Source organism: Rhinolophus ferrumequinum, chromosome 11 (genome assembly GCF_004115265.2).
Source record: "Rhinolophus ferrumequinum isolate MPI-CBG mRhiFer1 chromosome 11, mRhiFer1_v1.p, whole genome shotgun sequence".
Taxonomy (NCBI): Eukaryota; Metazoa; Chordata; class Mammalia; order Chiroptera; family Rhinolophidae; genus Rhinolophus; species Rhinolophus ferrumequinum.
The window spans coordinates 19215328-19233767 of NC_046294.1; the positions used below are offsets into that span (position 1 = coordinate 19215328).

At 39.8% G+C, this 18440-nt stretch overlaps 1 protein-coding gene across 8 annotated transcripts in view; it reads left to right on the forward strand.

The window, feature by feature from the left end:
• The window catches only part of LRRC4C (leucine rich repeat containing 4C), a 464114-nt gene that overhangs the window by 290241 nt on the left and 155433 nt on the right, over positions 1-18440 (forward strand). For 3 of the 8 annotated variants that reach the window (XM_033121879.1, XM_033121885.1, XM_033121881.1), the window contains exon 1: positions 14300-16215. The exons of 2 other annotated variants lie outside the window; for them this stretch is intronic. The gene's annotated coding sequence lies outside the window, so the exon portion shown is untranslated. Of the gene's footprint in view, positions 1-14299; positions 16216-18440 lie in introns of those variants that run through there. 3 more of the 8 variants (XM_033121880.1, XM_033121878.1, XM_033121877.1) reach the window with 3 other exon arrangements.

Genomic DNA, 18440 nt, shown 5'->3' on the forward strand with positions numbered 1-18440 from the left:
GGATACAGTTATGTATCAATTTGAATACAGACTAAGCCAATCTATAGAAACAGAAAGCAGATTAGTGGTTGCCTAAAGCAGGGTGAGGAGATTGGGGAATGACCACGGATAGGTAGGGCGTTTGTTTTTGAGGTATCCAACCATTCTAAAATAAGACTGCGGTATGGTCGCACAATTGTGAATATTCTAAACACCCAATGGTTGTACATTGAAATGAGTGAATTGGGTGATATGAGGATTATGTCTCAATAAAACTGTTAAAAGTAATAATGGGAATGGCCAAAATTATGTCTGCATGTGACAAATACTTTACATATATTAACTTTGCCTATATTAATTTTGCATATCTATTTAACCCTGAAAACAACCCTCTGAGGCTGGTACTATTTTCATTCTATTTTTTTGATATGAGCAAACTGAAAAAGAAAAGTTAACATTCTTTTCCTTCCTCTTATAAGGATCATTGTGATTACAATGATCCCATCTAGACAATCCAGGATAATCTCTCCATCTCAAAACCCTGACTCATTCACACCTACAAGGTCCCATTGCCACACAAGGTAACACACCCACAGGTTCTGGGGATTAGGATATGGACACTTTTGGGGAACCATTCATTATACAGCCTAACAGCATTATATATTATACAGCCTAACAGAGTCACAGTGCTCGTAAGTGGTAATGTTGAGTCTCTAATCCATGTCCCCCAAATAGAACATTTTCTTTTCTACTTTATCACAAGTACATCATATACCAGTAACTGTGTATAAGCTTGTCTAGATTTCAAACTCTTGGAGAGCAGAGAATTTCACCGACCACAGCAAACAAGTGTCTGTGTATGAGGGGGTGCTTTTTTCTAAGACAACAGGTAGAGCTGGGGAAAACAGTTCGATTTCACTTATAACTTGCATCATTCCACCCTGGAGAGCCTCACTGGCTCTCCCTCTTGGTTAATAAAGCAATATGCAGATTTGCTTGCACCGCCTTTATTTGATAAATTCTGTTTCTAGCAGAAGAATACAGAGTCCATCAATAGGCAAATCACTTAATAGTTTTCAAATGACAACTATAATTCTTTCTCAGCTGTTTCGACACGTGCAAAGAGAAGCAGAGAACAAAGGCAGTGGCATGAATAATTTAAACAAGAAACCCCTATTGGTTCAATTATCTGATTATTTCAACAAGAATCTGGATGGAATTTAATTATTTTATTTTCTAACGTTTTTTAGTTTAACATTCCTAGGCATTGCCTTTTAATAAGTCGTTTATTTCTTCTTTGTTCTAAATTCAATTTAGCAAACATTTAATGAGTAACTGATACAAGTATATGCCAGAAACTGTGCTCACTTCTATAATGACGAAAAAGACAGTAAACAAAGAATCTCATTCTCGTGGAGTTTTAGCCCCACCATGAGAGATGATATAATACACCAATAACTGTACAATATGGCAGAATGTAAAGGGCATGACTGAGGTATAAAAGTTATGGTAAACGTATTTAGAGGGAGAAATTCAGTTGGGGAGAATCAGGGGACACTTCAGGTAGGAGAAATATTCTGAAGGATGGGTAAGAATTTGCAAGCAGCAGTAGGGTGAGAGTGTTGTGGTGGAAAGGACCACAATATAAGGAAACCTGGGACAAATAGTGGGAGCCACAAGTTCTCTGGTCATGCTGGGGAATGGGGAACATACGTGATGGTCCCAAGAACTAAAGGACTGAAAAAGGCTGTTTACAACCAGCATCTAAAAGTATCTAATTTATTTATCCCAATGCTCTGTCTAGTAGTTTTCAATATGTTTGTGGTGAGGCAATGTTTGAAGACACTTCATTCTTCAAAATGGGGGCGGGGAGGTATAAGGGATACTGCCATCTAGTGGATGTATGACAGAGATCCTGCGAAACATCCTACAATGCATAGAACGTCCCCCAAAACAAATAATTATCTGACCCAAAAATGCCAACTGTGCGCCAGATAAGAAAGCCTGTGAGGCTGTCATACTACTTTCATTATGTTACAGATGAGGATTTTGGGGTCTTTTGAAATTATACATCTTGCCTGAGATCATTAATAGTAAATGGCAGAGCAAGGTTAGGGCCACCGTACAGAGAGTCAGGAATGTGGATATAATCAAATAGCGCATGAGATTCTCTGAATGTGGGCATGTCAGTCTTTGGAGCTGTTGTTACATGATAATGCACGTAAAGTGTTTGGTACAGTGTCTGACACATAGTAAGCACTCAAGTTCCTCGCTGCCTTGAATGGCAGCTGGGCAGCTGGTGTTTTCAGCTGTAAGTGGGGTCCATTGGAGCTGGGAGGGACCGGAGACTAAAAAGATGGTCTGGAACTAGGGCAAAGTGTTCAAAGTCTGAAGTGGAGTGAAAACATGTGGAAGGCACAAGAAGGAACACACTCAAAAATTGTTGCCCACAGAGGAACTAGAGAGCCCGATTAATGAGTGAATGTGTGGGTGGAGGGGCATTTTGCAGATGACTCTGGTTTTGAACATGAGAAACTCATTTCACTTCACTTCCATGAAGTAAACAGCTGCTGTGTTAGGAATTATTATACTTACTTAAAACAGACAAACTAAGACTGTTAGTTTGAAAGGTAAAACGATTAGTTCAAGGTCATACCAAATTTTAAGATTTCTTCAAAGACTTAGCAAGAAGAAAATTTGACCTTTGTAAAGACAGCATAACTAAATCTTCATGGGAAAGGACAAAATGATATTTTCTTTGATATGCTTCCAAAAAAAAAAACAACACAAAACAGATTTTAACATTCATTTTGATATATATTTGTATAGGTGAAAGTAACTTTAACCTCGAGTCAGGTATTCTGGCTGAATTTGATACATAGAGATGCCAATGAAGAATTCCCCAAAGAGCATAGAATGAGATTCTGTTTTCTTTGTCACATTTGCTGCATTATTAAGGGATAGACAAGAAAATGACCTGGGTGGCCAGGTAACAACGTGTGGAAGAGAAGAGAGGACACACAGAAACTGGAAACTTGGTATAACATATTAATAATTGCAAATATCACTAATACTTAATGAGTGCTCATCAGATGCCAGCTCCAGTGCTAACTATTTTGCGTGCGTTATTTCATTTCCATCCTTATAACTGTGTGGGGCGGAGGATAGACGACCAGTCATAGATGAGGTCTTCCAAGCTTAGAGAAGGTAAGTGATTTACCCAAGGTGACAAAGCTAGGATTCAGCGGAGCCAATATTCAAACCTCAGTTGTTAGACTCAAATGGCCAAGCTTTTTCCCAATATTATATATGTGTAGCTAAAAGTTAGAACTTTAATTCCTCCCTTTTTTGTATTTGACAAAATATAAATAAGAGTGGATGCATACTTGTCATTTAATGAAGCTCCACCTAAGGGTAACTAGAAAATAGTTGCTAAGGGGAAAGCCTGCCTCCTTCTCGAATTTCTACCTTGACTTCTTATCAATGCTATACACTTGGCTTCCAGATGTAACGTTTACTCGTTTACCTCTTCTTTCAAAAATTTGAATTCAGCAACTTCTCTGTGGATTCTGACTAGAGGGTACAGCAAGAAAGACAATGGCCTTGCCTGTTTCCATGAACAACATGTTCCTGCAGAGGTAGACAACTCAAAAAAAAAAAAAAAAAAAGATAATCAGATACGTGTTCTGCACAAAACTAAAATAAGGTGGTGTAATAAGCATTGGGCTACGTCAGCTGCTTGGGAGAGATGGCCTCCCTTGGAAGATTAAAAAGATCGGTGCCTGCAAAGAACAGGGAGGAAATGTATTAGGTAGAGGGAACAGCTGGTGCCAGGACCGTATTGTCAGCACAGAAAGAAGGCCCCCTGTATGGCTGGAGCTGCTCAGGTGCAGGGGCAGACGATGTAAGATCAGGTTGAAGAAAGGCTGAGGAGGTTGAAACCAGGAAAAGTAGGATTTTATGTCAACATAAGGAATTTTTGTTTCTGGAACCATGAGATGTCTTTGGGTGGCTCTTACCCTCTTTCTCCCAGAGACTACTGTCCAAAGGTTAGCTTTTGGAGTAGAAAAAAAGTTATAGGTACAAAAACAAAACAAAACAAAAAAAACCCCATAATTTTACCTTGCTTTGATCAGTTAGTATTTTATATGAATACGAGAGAAAGGCGAGAGAGCCCCAAACTCTTTCAGTAGCTTCATTTATATCTGAAAGATGCATTTTTGACACTTCAATCAATCAGTGGGTGCCAATTATCTGCATATTGTGTTACAAGAAGCTGCCTTTCTTCTTGATTTTCCTTTTTTGTTCTTCTCAGGAAATTAATTCATATCATTTCCATTTGAAATCCTGTGGTGTTTGACTGCGCCTGCACTTACAGGCACCCTTCCATGACTCGAATCTTAGTTTAATAGCAATGGTTGGCCGTAGCACCTTAAGGGATAATAATCTGGACTGCCAGGCTCTCAGCAGTCTGGAGTGACATGTGAAAAATGGCTTGGCACAGGTCTGCCGGTCTGTATGCTGGGTCCTCCAAAACAGTCAGCTTTCGTGAGTGATACTGGCAATTTGGTTCTTAACATTTTCTCAATGTTGTATTTTGCTGGGAAAGGAACATTTGAGCAAGTGTGGGTAAGATGTCATCAATTTCACTTTAGAATTTTGCTCTCTAAAAAGTCAGTGCTTGGAAACTTTGGGAGGATTTTCTGCAGTTATAGTCTGCAGAAACGGATTTGTTTTATGAAAGGTTGAATGATGTCAGTCATACCAGTCTGTTGGTCTCCACGTAAGCACTTCTCCAGACAGACATACTCTGATAAAAGCATAAAACTTAAGAATCCAAAACACCCTCAAAGGCCATTAGTCTAGCGGGTCCCAGATGTAACAGCTTTCATGTCATTAAAATGATTAAATGTACAGTGCCTCAGTAGTGTTTCCAGCTTCGTTTGCCAGATATTTATATTACATTATTAAAGGACGATAAGAATGGAAATTTTAGTTGTAAAAATATAGAAGAGAATTAATCACAAATCAAAGACTTTCGCTTTTAATGCAACTAATTAATAGGGCAAACCTACCATAGGGTCCTTACTCATTTCATGTTGCTATGAGTGGACCGACCGGTGGAAATTTAATTGGGGACAATGGGTGGGAACCGCTTATCTAATCTAAGCCTGCCTTAGAGACCCAACTGTAACCTGTGGCCTATGCTTGAGCAACTCCAATGACAGTTTTACCAGGCACATCATTCCCTGTTCAGAGGAAGTACTTCCCTGTCATTTTCAAGAAGTATTTTGTTTTATTGATCGGAAGTTATGAATAGACTCCAGATAGAATGTCACACATGTACACACACATACACACACACAGGAACATATGCACAAATAAGCGTGCAAATTAATAATCTTCTGCAGATTCTAACACTTTGCATTTCTTGTACAGATCTCCTTCTCTACATCCCCAAAGATGCTGCCTTTGTTTGGATCCTCATAACCTCCCGTAGCTTCTTAACTGCTCTCCTAGGTCTAGTTGTTCCTCTTCTCCTCCAATTCATCTGCAAATTGCCCCTTGTAATGTCTTTGAAAATCCCAAACTTATCATGTTACTTCTTAGTTTAATATCACTTTAATGATGCCCCATTGCCTTTTGGACAAGCTCTTCAGAAAAAAAAAAAAAAATCCTTAATCTGGCTTTATATGCAGGTTCAGTTCTTGGCATTTTATCTCTTTCCTTGGCACACACACTCCTTAAGCTCCAGCTTTAAAGTATTTGTGATTCTCATAAAGTATAAACAATGAATATTTGTCAAATTAAAACTCAGCTCCATGCAGTTCCAAAGTTGCTGCTCTAGCCACTGCTCCATGGTCTTTCCTGGGGTCAAGCATATCTCCTTTCTGAATATATACTAATCCTTTTTAAACGCGGAAGCATCTCTGAAAAACAATGAAAAGTTTCTAATACTTTGTCCAGAGGTAATATACAGAACCCACTGAAATTGGTACTCAATAAAACTTTGTTAAATAAATTAATGGATTCTATTAGATTGAACTAAATTTTTAATTAGTACCTACATGCACTTTCTTCCTCCCTCCCTCCCTCCCTCCCTCCCTCCCTCCCTCCCTCCCTCCCTCCCTCCCTCCTTTCTTTCTTTCTTTCTTTCTTTCTTTCTTTCTTCCTTTCTTTCATTTACTATCTTTCTTCCTGGAGAAGGGAAATACCTACATTGAGGACTCAGGCTTATGTAAAAGAAGAATAAAAAAGAAAAAGACACCAGAAAGGGGGATGGATCTCTTCAAAAATAAGCTTTGTTCCAATATTATAGCCTTAGAGGTAAAAGAAACAGAATTGAGATGAGGAAAAAGTGAGAAAACTCAATGGCCTTTTTATGCAGCCATTAAAATCCATGAGAACAATAACAAAATAAATTTAGGAAGCATTAGTAAAACTTAAAGTAAGAAATCAAATTTAAATGTGACATAATTATTTTCTGTATTCTTTATTCCTTTTTTCCAACTTCACTGAGATGTAATTGACATATAACCTTATGACATATAACATAGGTGTACAACGTGATGATTTTATATACATATATATTGTGGAATGATTACCACAATAAGCCTCCATCACCTCACATAATTACCTTTGTGTATGTGTCTGGTGAGAACATTAAAAATCTAATCTCTTAGCAAATTTCAGGTATATAATACAGTATTGTTAACCATAGTCATCAAGTTGTATACTAAATCCCTGGAACTTATTCATCTTATAGCTGAACATTTGTACCCTTTGGCCAACATCTCCCCATTTCCCCCACCCCCCAGCCCCTAGCAACCACCATTCTACTCTCTGTTTCTATGAATTTGTCTTTTTCAGATTCCACATATAAGTGAGATCATACAGTATTTGTCTTTCTCTGTCTGATTTATTTCAGTTAGCATAATGCCTTCAAGATCCGTCCATGTCACAAATCTTATGGCTATATATATTCATATATATATATATATATATATATATATATTCTTATCTGATCATTCACTGATGGACATTTGGATTGATTTAGATTGTTTCCACATCTTGGCTATTGTGAATAATGCTGTAATGATTGGGGGAGGGAGGGGTGCATACATCTTTTCGAGATCCTGATCTCATTTTCTTCAGATATATACCCGGAAGTGGGATGGCTAGGTTATAAGTTAGTACTCTTTATTTTTTTGAGGAACTTCCATAGTGTTTTGCGTAGTGGCTCCACCAGTTTACATTCCCTCCAGCAGTGCACAAGAATTTCCTTTTTTCCACACCCTGGCCAACATTTATCTCTTGTGTCTTGATAACAGCCATTCTAAAAGGTGTGGGATGCTATGTCATTGTGTTTTTGATTTGCATTTCCCTGATGATTAGTAATGTTGAACATCTTTTCATCTACCTGTTGGCCATTTGTGTATCTTCTTTGGAAAATAAAAACATCTGTTCAGATCCTCTGCAATGTGGCATAATTGTTATCCTAGTGAAAATATGAGCTTCCATAAAAAATCTTAACATTTTAATAAAAATGCTTTTTAGGAAGATGGTCAACTGAAATTTGTAGTAAGATATAAAACCCTCAGTCATTTAACACTCTGTTCAATCAGACCACAACTCCAAGGACTTCCTGTCAAGATGGTGGAATAGATATATGCTCTTCTTGTCTCCTCTTAGGACCACATCAAAATTACAATTAAACTACAGAAAGAAAGAGGAGGGAGGAGGAGGGAAGGCGGGAAAGACTATAGGAACTATGTGAGAGAATGGCCATGTTAATTAGCTTGACTGAGGTCATTATTTCACAATGTATACAACATATGAAAATATCAAGTTGTATACATTAAATAGAAACCGTTCCTATTTGTAAGTTAAAGCTCAATAAAGCTGGGGGGTGGGGGGGAGCCCACAACTCCTAGACACACCTCACAATGTTTATCTGTAAATAAAATAATATATTTATTTTATATCGATTCCCCTATAAAACCCACACCGTTGTTTATGGGTTAAAAAGATCTGTGTAGTGAATCAAATGATTCTCAACCTCCTACCATTTTGCAAGTTGACTCTGAATAGTATTGCTTTATATATGCTTATTGTTGGTGCTTAAAGAATTCGTTCATTCAGGTGATAAAGGTGTTTTCATGTTCCGTGTAAATACAATAGTTTTTTGAAATCTGCAGCATCTCCCAGACAGTCATTTACTTCCCTCAAAAATGCTGTGCATGTTAGAAACCTGGACAGTTAAAAATGCAGATTGTCTACCATTATTTGAATCATGTGCTACTAAATCAGCTGGAGGCCTGGAATCACAGATGTGCTAATGCATCCTCAATGTGAAGAGAACTGAATTTTGAAATCTATGCACTTCATTTCCTGAAAACACAATGGTAATATGGTGGGGAAACAAGGCTATCATTTCTTGAATCTGCACTGCATGGCTAATGCTGAAATAAAGTGACATTCTTTAGGAGTTGTTTAGTATCAAGTGCTGATTTAGCTAGATAAAATGCAGCTGTCTTCCCAAATTACACAACTGGATTCACACCATCTACTAATTCCTGGTGGAATTTTAAAGATACCTTTACGGGCAATTTTCTTCTCGGTGCAAGGAATCCTAATTTAGATAGTACGAAAACACCACCATGTAGTTTCTATGTACAAACACTATCTTCCTTAAAAACATTTGATAAAGGAGATTGTGTTCTATAAGTGCTTGGGTCACCATTTAAAAATGTAATTGAGCTTAAATTGATTCAAAATCGGTTGCCAAATTGTCATACACTTGTTTCCATCAGCATTCTTCTTATTACTTTAAGTCACTACTAAATTCTGTCATGCTGCCTCGTGAGCCTCAGAAAGGAAGGTTCCTGCCTCAAAATTCTCCCCTTCGCTGATGCTCTTCCTTCCCACAGGTCATGCGTGATTGATATCCTAGAAAGAACATTTTAAGACAACTTTCAAAATCTGGATGCTTTTATCACTACGTGGCATCTAATAGTCTGATCACGGATCCCATAGCTGAGTATGTAATTTACCTAAGGTTTAGCTCTGCTAATCTTTGGGCCACACATTAATTTTTCTTAGAAACCATCTTATTCTTGGTTCTCTGGCTGCAAATTGGGCAGTCCTGCATCTATCCACAGTACACTAACGTTCATGAAGCTCTTAACACATTTTGGTTTCCTATTTGTGAAGTCCTCTGGGATTGTCCCCACACAGAGGTAGCTCTGCCTCCTCTGTTCCCCCAGCTCGTTACACTTAACGTGTGGTGAAATTCTGACCTTATTGTACGTATCACCGCAACTTGTAATTGCCACACGTACAATTTACCCACTTTCCTCCCCCAACCAAGTAGGTAGTTCATTTCTTCCTTTATATTCTCTCACAACTTCTTTTTCAGAAGCTAACTAGTGCTAGAGAGGGGATAGCATGGGTAAGAAGAAAGACTAGTAGCAATGAGTCCACAGAGGAGCCTAAGAGTGGTCTCTGGAAAGTAATACAATAAAGAGAATCCGGCAGGTGGGTGAGCCATTCCTGAATTAGCGTCAACACAGGTGATCAGGAAAGTGGGGGTAGCACAGGAGTCAGTGATAACTTTCAGAATACCTGGCACATAATGGAAGGTTAATAACCATGTGTTGAAATAAACAGGTGCCTAATTAAATGGCGCCTTATATGGATAATTTTCCTTCCTGTAACCCCCGGGAATCATTCAGAAAATTTATTATTTGTAAAGGATAGAAGTTGTGGTTGATTGCAGTGATCACCCTAATTGTTCACTCTCTTTTGTTATGTAATTTTACAGGGGCCTCCCATTTTTGCAAACCTGCAGCATCTCCTAGACAATCATTTACTTCCCTCAAAACTGCTGTGCATGTTAGAAACCTGGGCATTTAAAAATGCAGATTGTCTAACGTTATATAGATTATATGGATGGAATGAACTGTCCCATTCCTCGACAATGGTCCCAACCAAGTGACTTGCTTTAGCCAATGGGAAGTAAGCAGATTTGATTGACACAGAAGCTTGAAAAAGTACTCTGGCCTTTCTGCTTTCTGTCTTGAACTCCTTCTATTGCCAAGAAATTTGTCTGGGCCAAACTGATGAAAATAGAGAGAGACACAGAATAAATCTGAGTTGCCCCAGTGCCCTAGCTAAGACATTGTAGATCAGCTAACAACTAACCCAGCCAAGATCAAAAGAGCCTCTTCACCAATATCTGGCTGACCTTAGATTCAAGAGAAATAATAAAAGATTGCTGTTCTCAGCTACTAAGTTTTGGGATAGTTTATTATATAGCAACAACTAACTGATCCATAAGTTACAGTTCCCTGATTAAATTATTTTATTTAGTGGTGTTTTTAATTAATTTTTCTATTTATAGTTACAGTTGGTATCTCATTTTTCTAATATTTTGTGTGCCACAGTGCAAAGACTATTCAGTAAGAGAAAAAAGACAGGTTCTTCCGTTTCGTAATGTTATAATAGACATTATTCATTCAACTATGTGCACAGTATTAGAAATACAAAAAAAGAGAAAAAAAACCATGTTTATGAAATCAATCACGGTGTAGGGGGAAATGCAGACATTAGCAAATCATTTCCATCCAGTGCATCTGTCACTGACCCAAACATCCTTATGCAGCACATAAACGTATATAGCGTGGAGGATGGGAGCGTGGAGCCCCTGTAGAGGAGATATTTTTAAAAAACAGAAACTTGCAAATCTACTTGGACTTTAGTATCTTATCTATATTTCAAGGAACAAAGGATAAATTTCTATTAGGATATCTTCTATCCCTGAAATGCAATATTCTTGTAATATTATCTAGCATAACACATGTTGTAGGTTTCTACTAACTATAGCATTTTATCATTAGTTTTCAAAAGAAGTTGTTCTAAAGAAGTTAATTTATATGTCATTCATTATGTGTGACTATAGAGCCAAGCTTGGTACGATTATCCCGCAGGATATTCTGATCCCTGTTTAATACTATCGAAAGTGAAAAGGGAATATCTATTCCCAGAATTTGTAACATAAAGACGCAGATCTTAAAGAGTGTATTGTGCTTGAATAGAGTAGCCTACAGCCTGTTAAATAAAATTAATAAACACCATAGACATATCCATGTTTTCTCTATTTTTAAGCAGAGTTACTGAAATCCTTCTTCGTGCTATTTTGTATCTCTGATTACGAGATGCTGTCCTCTGCTGTTTGCTGAAGATTACACCAGGTAGAGTCACCAGCCCACAGTGAATAACATGATAGTTTTCTTTTACCACCCAGATGCCTACACATCAGGAGAGAACAAACACAGAAATCTGTATGTCTGTGGAACAAACCTGTCTGGGGCACTCTGCCCCTCTTCTCCCAAGTCTTGTCATTTTGATGGCATTGCCCTGTCCTTGCTTTGGGTAGCTAGATGGGCTAATGAGAAGTGTGACAATGTGATCAGTCCATTAGGCAATTACTTCTTCTAAAAGAGCTTTCATAAAAAATGTTACTTGAACACATACCCTGTCATTGTTGACAGTACCTGACAACTTCTACTGAATAAAATATATTTATGTTGTTATTTAAGAATAATTTAGTATATATATATATATATATATATATATATATATATATAGAGAGAGAGAGAGAGAGAGAGAGAGAGAGAGACAGAGAGAGAGACAGAGAGAGAGAGAGAGAAATGTATACAAGGGGACACTTTGATCAACATTGCTCAAGCCGTAGTTTGCCGTAATCAGAAGTGTCTGGACGTTGACGGTAACCACTTTGAGCACCTCTTGTAATTGCAGAAGTCAAAGGTGACTTGTATTTATCTTTTGGTATCGGCATATATTGAGTATTACAATTTTAATAGTTTTTTCGTTTCTTAAAATGTGTATACAGTTTTTGGTATATATATATATATATATATATATATATATATATAAATGACAGCTTGTTACTACTTACTAAAATTCTCTTTGAGTAAGGTCATTCAATGACAAATGTAACAATTCCATTCCCTCACAGGGTTTACAACCTCTGGGGTTCATTGCTATTAATGGCCGCATTCATGCTTATAATTGTCTTCCATGTGTTCCTCATGTTCTCCAACCCTAGAAGTGGTAGCAAAATTGGAACAATTGGAATTGAATAGATCTGAATTCAAAATTTGTTTGTGTCGTTTACCAAGTATGTGGCTTTAGCTTCACTTTCCCCATCTTTAGAATCTCTCAAGGGGTTGTTCTGAGTTTTCAACAAGGTGATGTGTATGAGAAGTCAGCAAAAGACCTTGCCATATGGATATCCAGTGATCGTTGTTGAGTCTGCGCAGAAAAATGAAAGCTAAATGACTAATTCAAGGTTATATTATGTGAATGCATAGTTGATGTGGGAAAAGTAATTATAGCTGTTGAACGGGAAGGTAAATAGGAATGGGGAGGCTTTTCTTTTTCCTTTTGGCTAAATAGCACTGATCTTTCCCCGCTGCTTTGTTTGATAGATTAATTCATTCTGAAAGGCTTTAAAGATGTCTGGTAGGTAGCTAATAATCAGCTTTGAAAAACAAATCATTGGCTTTTCCCTTGCTGTCAAAGTCCCTGGAAAGAAAAATTCCATTTCAAATGGCTGCTCACTTCCTTCAGAACCAAAGGGTAGACTCCTTTGAAGCTATGTAGAGGAGCCAGTGGGGGCGCTTTTTAATGGTTTATTAGTTGATAAACTGTAATTGGCATGTAAGGGTAAGAGCTTCAAAAAACAAATTAAAGTTATAGTCAACTGCTCACTAGTGTTTTGAATCAATCAATAAGCATTCATTTAAAAATAGAAGCAATGCCATTACTCCTCAACAAATTCATTTTGATGCAATTCATAAAGACATCAAAGCTCTCCAAATAGACAGATAAATTATAATAAATCACAACACGTGTGTAAAGAGAGGCCTGTCCTCTTGCAAGTGCTGATGTCTGAAATATATATTAGAGTATGTGCTTACTATCCTACGTAATGTACAGATGTAATTTTTTTTAACTCTACATGAGAAACTATGTATGTACTATAAAGGGAACAGGAAAGAAATAAAAAAGAACATTTGGTGTGAACTTGGATGCCTCTGATGTTCCCTTAGCACAAATTTTCTCCTTTTTGTCAAATGCTACTTCTCATTATGATTTGTAACATAAAGACTCTAATCTTAAGTATGGATTGTGCTTGAATAGAGTAGCCTCTCTGAAACTGTATTGAAACCAGGTACATATTCTGATCTGTCAAAAGTACAGAAAATCAGCACAGAGACCATTAATTGTGCAGCTTGAAGCAGAGGAATATTTATTTCCCTTCCTCTCCCAATACATATAGATTTTCATTGTTTGAATTATCATTCCGCATTTTACTCTTTTCATATCTCAAGGTTACATATCTGAATGACATAAAATGAATAATCATAGCTTACAGAAAGGACCTTAGGGCAATTACATAGTGGAAAAAGAAACCAACATAAATACATTATTAATAATATCATTTTGTGGGCCCTTCCATCTTTCTAAGAAAACCCAGTGAAATTGAAATGTGCCACCCGCCTCCCCCGACCCTACCCACCCCCCCCCCTTGCCAACATGAGTTGTGAAAAACCCACAGCCAGGAGCCAGGGATGTTGCAATTGAGTTGTCAAACTGTCCTGGATTTCTTGTACAAACTGAACAGAGCAATTTACTGCAACACTGCATAGACCGCAGGCTCCTATCTTGCCGTTACAATGCTTCCTCCTGATGAGATTATCCTGCCGGACCACAGGCTGCCTTCCCCACAGCTTTTCAGCAACGCCTAGATTCCTTCTGATCGGCCTATCCTAGGTGACCGTACTGAGTTAATCCTTACCTGGTGACCAGCCTGCTAGAGTAGAGAAAGGAGAGGCTCTTGCCCAGCAATCAGAAAGCAACAGCTTTGTATATTTGGTGAGATTTTTGAATGCTAGGGGTGATTTGATTTCACTGTCTTCCCCCTTATAGCACGAACTCCTGGCTTTCAGGATGAAAACAGGCAGACTTTTAGGGGGGGAAAAAGAAAAAGACAACTCCCACACAACCCCAGAGTTTCTTTGCCTATTATTAACCTCCGAGCATGGGGGTTGCTTTGAAACTCAGCTGTTCTGGCTCTATCCTCCAGGTGGCAGTGGTGCCACGCCGCAGAGGCTCCAATCCCCTTGTCCCTAACTTCAAGTGTTAATGCAATTGACCAATCAGTGCTAAGATGATGGGAGGTAATTGGGTAATTGTATTTTACTGATCACAAGCAGAGAAAGGGGAAGGAAAAGGGGAAGGAAAGAGGGGCAGAGGAGGGAAGTGGACTGCAGTTCGGGTGCAGATTTTTGGGAGCGAGGACCCTAAACGCCGGGACGTGGCATTGGCTGAGGGAGAGCCTGGCGGGAGCTGCCGCTAGCACAGGGAGCGCATTTATTTCTTTGGGGACAGGCGGGGAGATAAGAGCGGGAGGGAAAGGAATTAGAGTTGAAGCCGAAGTGGATGAAAGGGGACCGGGGCTTCTGCCGCGCAGGGAGCGGCGAGCCGGGGCGATGGCGCTAAGGCCGGCGCGGAGTAGTTGCGCTTCCAAGAACGCGTCTCCTCGCAGATGACTGACTAGCCGGCGTCGGGAAGGTCTGCGCCAAGAGGAACCAACTTGTGGCTCCAAAATCTACCCGACGCAGCTGGAAATGGGATCAAAGCTGCAGTTTCACTGGAGAAGGATGAGAGGAGCCAGCGATTAGGGACTTTTTTTATACCTCCTTCGTTCCGTTTTTCTATTTTCCTTTTTCTTTCCTTATTATGATTTTTACTTTGCCTAACACCGCGTCGGTCCCCTCACTTCGTCCTCCCCATTTGAAATAAAAGCCCAGTTTGAACTTCTTTCGCGGCGGCGCCGCGGGATCCGCTGTCCGCTGATGGAGGCGAAGGGGACCCGGGTCCTGGCAGGGGCAACCAGCGAGGGATCGCGTCACGCGTCTCCCCCGTGATCCCGGCCCTGCTCGCGGAGTTCTGCAACACCTGGAGGAACTGGACCGGGTGCCGGGGTGGGGGCGGGGAGAGAGGAAGCGAGAGCCACCCGAGCCTTAAAAAAAAAAGAAAAAAAGAAGTAGAGGGGGGAGGAATGGGTTTCTTCTTGACAGCTGACGGAGCCTTGAAATTTTCCTCCACTACCCCCGCCCCCGCCCTGGCCCCCGCCCCCCGCACTCCATTTAACGTGAGATTATGAAATTGCAGAGGCGGTGGAGGGAAGGAGGCAAGATATAACAGGGAGTTTGGAGGGAGAGGGGAAGGTGGCTGGCCGGGCGGCTGAAATCAAAAAACCCAATTGCGCACTGGGTTGTGATGAGAAATCTAATCAGATCTTTGGAGAAGGGGCCGGCCGGAAGGGTGGCGAGTGGGGGGAGTTGATCCCCACATTCTTCGAAAGGGGGTGCTGGGGAGAGGATTCGACGATGTAAAAGGAGACTTTTTTTTTTTTTTTTTTTGGTGGCGGTGGCGGTCGGGTGCCTTGCAGAAATGAAGGATGCGGGACGCAGCTCTCTCTTGGAACAGAACGCAGTGGATAAACTGATTGTGCAAGAGAAAAGGACGAACGAAGCTTTTTCCTCGGAGACCTGGATCTTAACACAAATGTGTATATGTGCGCATAAGGGGCACTGAAAAATCCAATAAACCAGTTTCAGACCCGCGGGAGTTGGTGTGCTCTGACATAAATAAATAATAATCAAACAGCTGCCCCCCTCCTCCCCAAAAGGATGATTGGAAATGGAGAACCGAGGATCCACAAAGAAAAAGTATGTTCATTTTTCTCTATACAGGAGAAAGTAAGCCAAGGAGATATTTTTGAAATGAAAAGTTTGGGGTATTTTTAGGACAGTAAAGACCTGATATGGTGGTGGTTTCTTTTTGAATTTCCCACAAGAGGAGAGCAGATTAATAATACATCTGCAAAGAAATTCCGGAGAAGAAAAGTTGAACGCGGCAGGATGAGGCATTGATTGGGGGAGAGAAACCAGCAGAGCACAGTTGGATTTGTGCCTGTGTTGACTAAAATTGATGGATAATTGCAGTTGGATTTTTCATCAACCTCTTTTTTGTTTTTGTGTTTTTCTTTTTTTTCTTTTTGGTGTCAAGATCATGTGTTTTCACTTGTTCTTAACCACCTGGATTTCCATCTGGATGTTGCTGTGATGAGTCTGAAATACAGTGAGTGATCCTTATTTTCTTATTTATTGGTGAAGAAAATGTCCACTAATTCACCGTCCCTAGTCCCTTCCTGCTCTCCCCCCACCTTCTTGAGTGTGATTTTTACAGACATCAATACAGGGGGCCAGAAATAAGAGAAAGGGTGGCCCACGCATTTGCTCCATCAGGCTGTGCTCACCGATAAGCTGGTTTGCTATAATGATGCAGGTTGTCTGCATCCTGAGCAATGCCTTTGCAAGTGTTCAACGGGGAAAAGAAATCTCCCCAAGAAAGCCACTGCATTGTGGGGTGCTTGTGCTGTGTGATTGACACTGTAGAATGCATTTAAGTTGCATGGCAGCCCTGGAGTTGGATGCACAAATGTTTAGCCATTGGAAATCGAAGGGGCCCAATTTATATTTCATTATCCACCTGACACTGCAGATCAACGGAATGCATTAACACAAAAATATGATGATAAGCCCTGCAGATGAAGGATGGCTTCTGGCTGGTGGGTGTATTGAGGGAGGGAGAGTGGGTATGGGGGACGAAGTGGTGGAAAGAGGTGGCTACACTTTCCCCAGTCTCTCTTGCGTACACATGCTCTAATGTGGTGTTCAGATTACCTAGTTTCTTGCCAGGAGGACCCACTTCTCTTTAACTCCATCCTGTTCTAACTAACCACTTCTCTGGATAACAGAGGGTTTATCTAGATTGTAGATGGTTTGGGCAGTAGTCTTGGACAGCTGGGCTTGTGCTTTGTCACAAACCTTCTCAACATCAGCAGGATTGGGCTCTTGAGAAAAAGGCAGAAATTTAGTGTCCTGTGGCAACTTAGATAAAGGAGCTAAAGCAAAGGTCTGTGTGTTGAGCTTTAGTACTTCTCATGTGCCAGCTTTGTCTTGGGGGAAAGAAGCTAAGAAAGAAAAATAAGAGAAGGTTGAAAATGCTTAGAGAACCTGAGGGCCTGTAGGAACACCCCTCTTTCCATTTCCTTCCTCTCCCGAATAGCTGCCAGGGTCCTGAAGCTGGCTTTTTTCTTCTTTACTTTCCTTCTTCTCTCCTTTCCTTTCCTTTCCCTTTTCCTTTCCATTTACTTTTCCCTTTCCCTTTCCTTTCCTTTTTTCTTTCTTTCTTCCTTCCTTCCTTCCTTTCTTCCTTTCTTTCTTTCATTTTTTTTTTTTTTTTAACACAACTCTTCACCCTTGTTTATTCCTCTTTGGGGCCTCCCATCAGAATCATTGACTCATAGAACTTGAGAGCCAGAAGACTCCTCAGAGATCTCATGCCAATAAAAAAGGAAACTGAGGCTTAGAGAAGCTGTAACACTTTGGTTAATGGCCAAACCATGTGAGACAGGTGACTCACACAGGTCTCAGAACAGCAAGCAAAAGTCAGTTTGGAAATCAAACTGGCTAGGAATCGGCTATCTATATGGGTGGCTACTTCTGTCCCCACAGCTGCCATTTTTATCTGGAAGGGTCCAGGAAAGTGTGTGTCCTGAGAGCTTGAAATAAAGTCCTGCCACACTGAACCTCAAGACTAGCCCATCTCCAACATTCATAGCCTTTTTGAGTCTTTTTTTTTTTAATTGCAGAGTTCAGATAACCCTCGCTTTAATACTACTTTAAAAAATAATAAGATCCACAACTCTGGCTTATCCTGAAGGAGATGAAAGGCAGAAGTCTCCTGGGTCCCTTCTTGGTGCTTGGGCACATTTAGTCTAGTGAGTGGTGGTCCCTGGAGAGTCATTAAAGAACCATGGAGTTAGATTTATATTAGAGAGGTGATAATAGAAACCAGAAACATCCTGCTAAAAGCATCTGAGCCTGTTCTTTTTACTCACATCATCTATTCTTATCCTTTTCATTACTCCTTAACTAAACTAGCCTACAGCTGAGCACTTCTCTAATTTATTTTTCTGGGCACATGTTTCCTGTTGGGACACAGATCTGGCAATAAATTTACCAACCCGTGAAAATAATCATGCAGGGTTTTTTTTGTTTTTTTTTTTTTCTCTCCCTGAGCTCTTTGTAGGCTTCTACATATATCTTATCATTCCTTGCATTTTTGTTCGTTTGCTTGTTTTGTGTTTACATGACCTCAGTTAAAGTACCACTTATGGTTATAGATTGACTCAGGTTATCTTAAATTCCTGCTCAGTTGCAACTTACCACAACTGACAAAAGAGAAAAAAGAAAGAAAAATGTACTTTGACGTTTTTACTGCGTAGTTCAGCTCTGGGC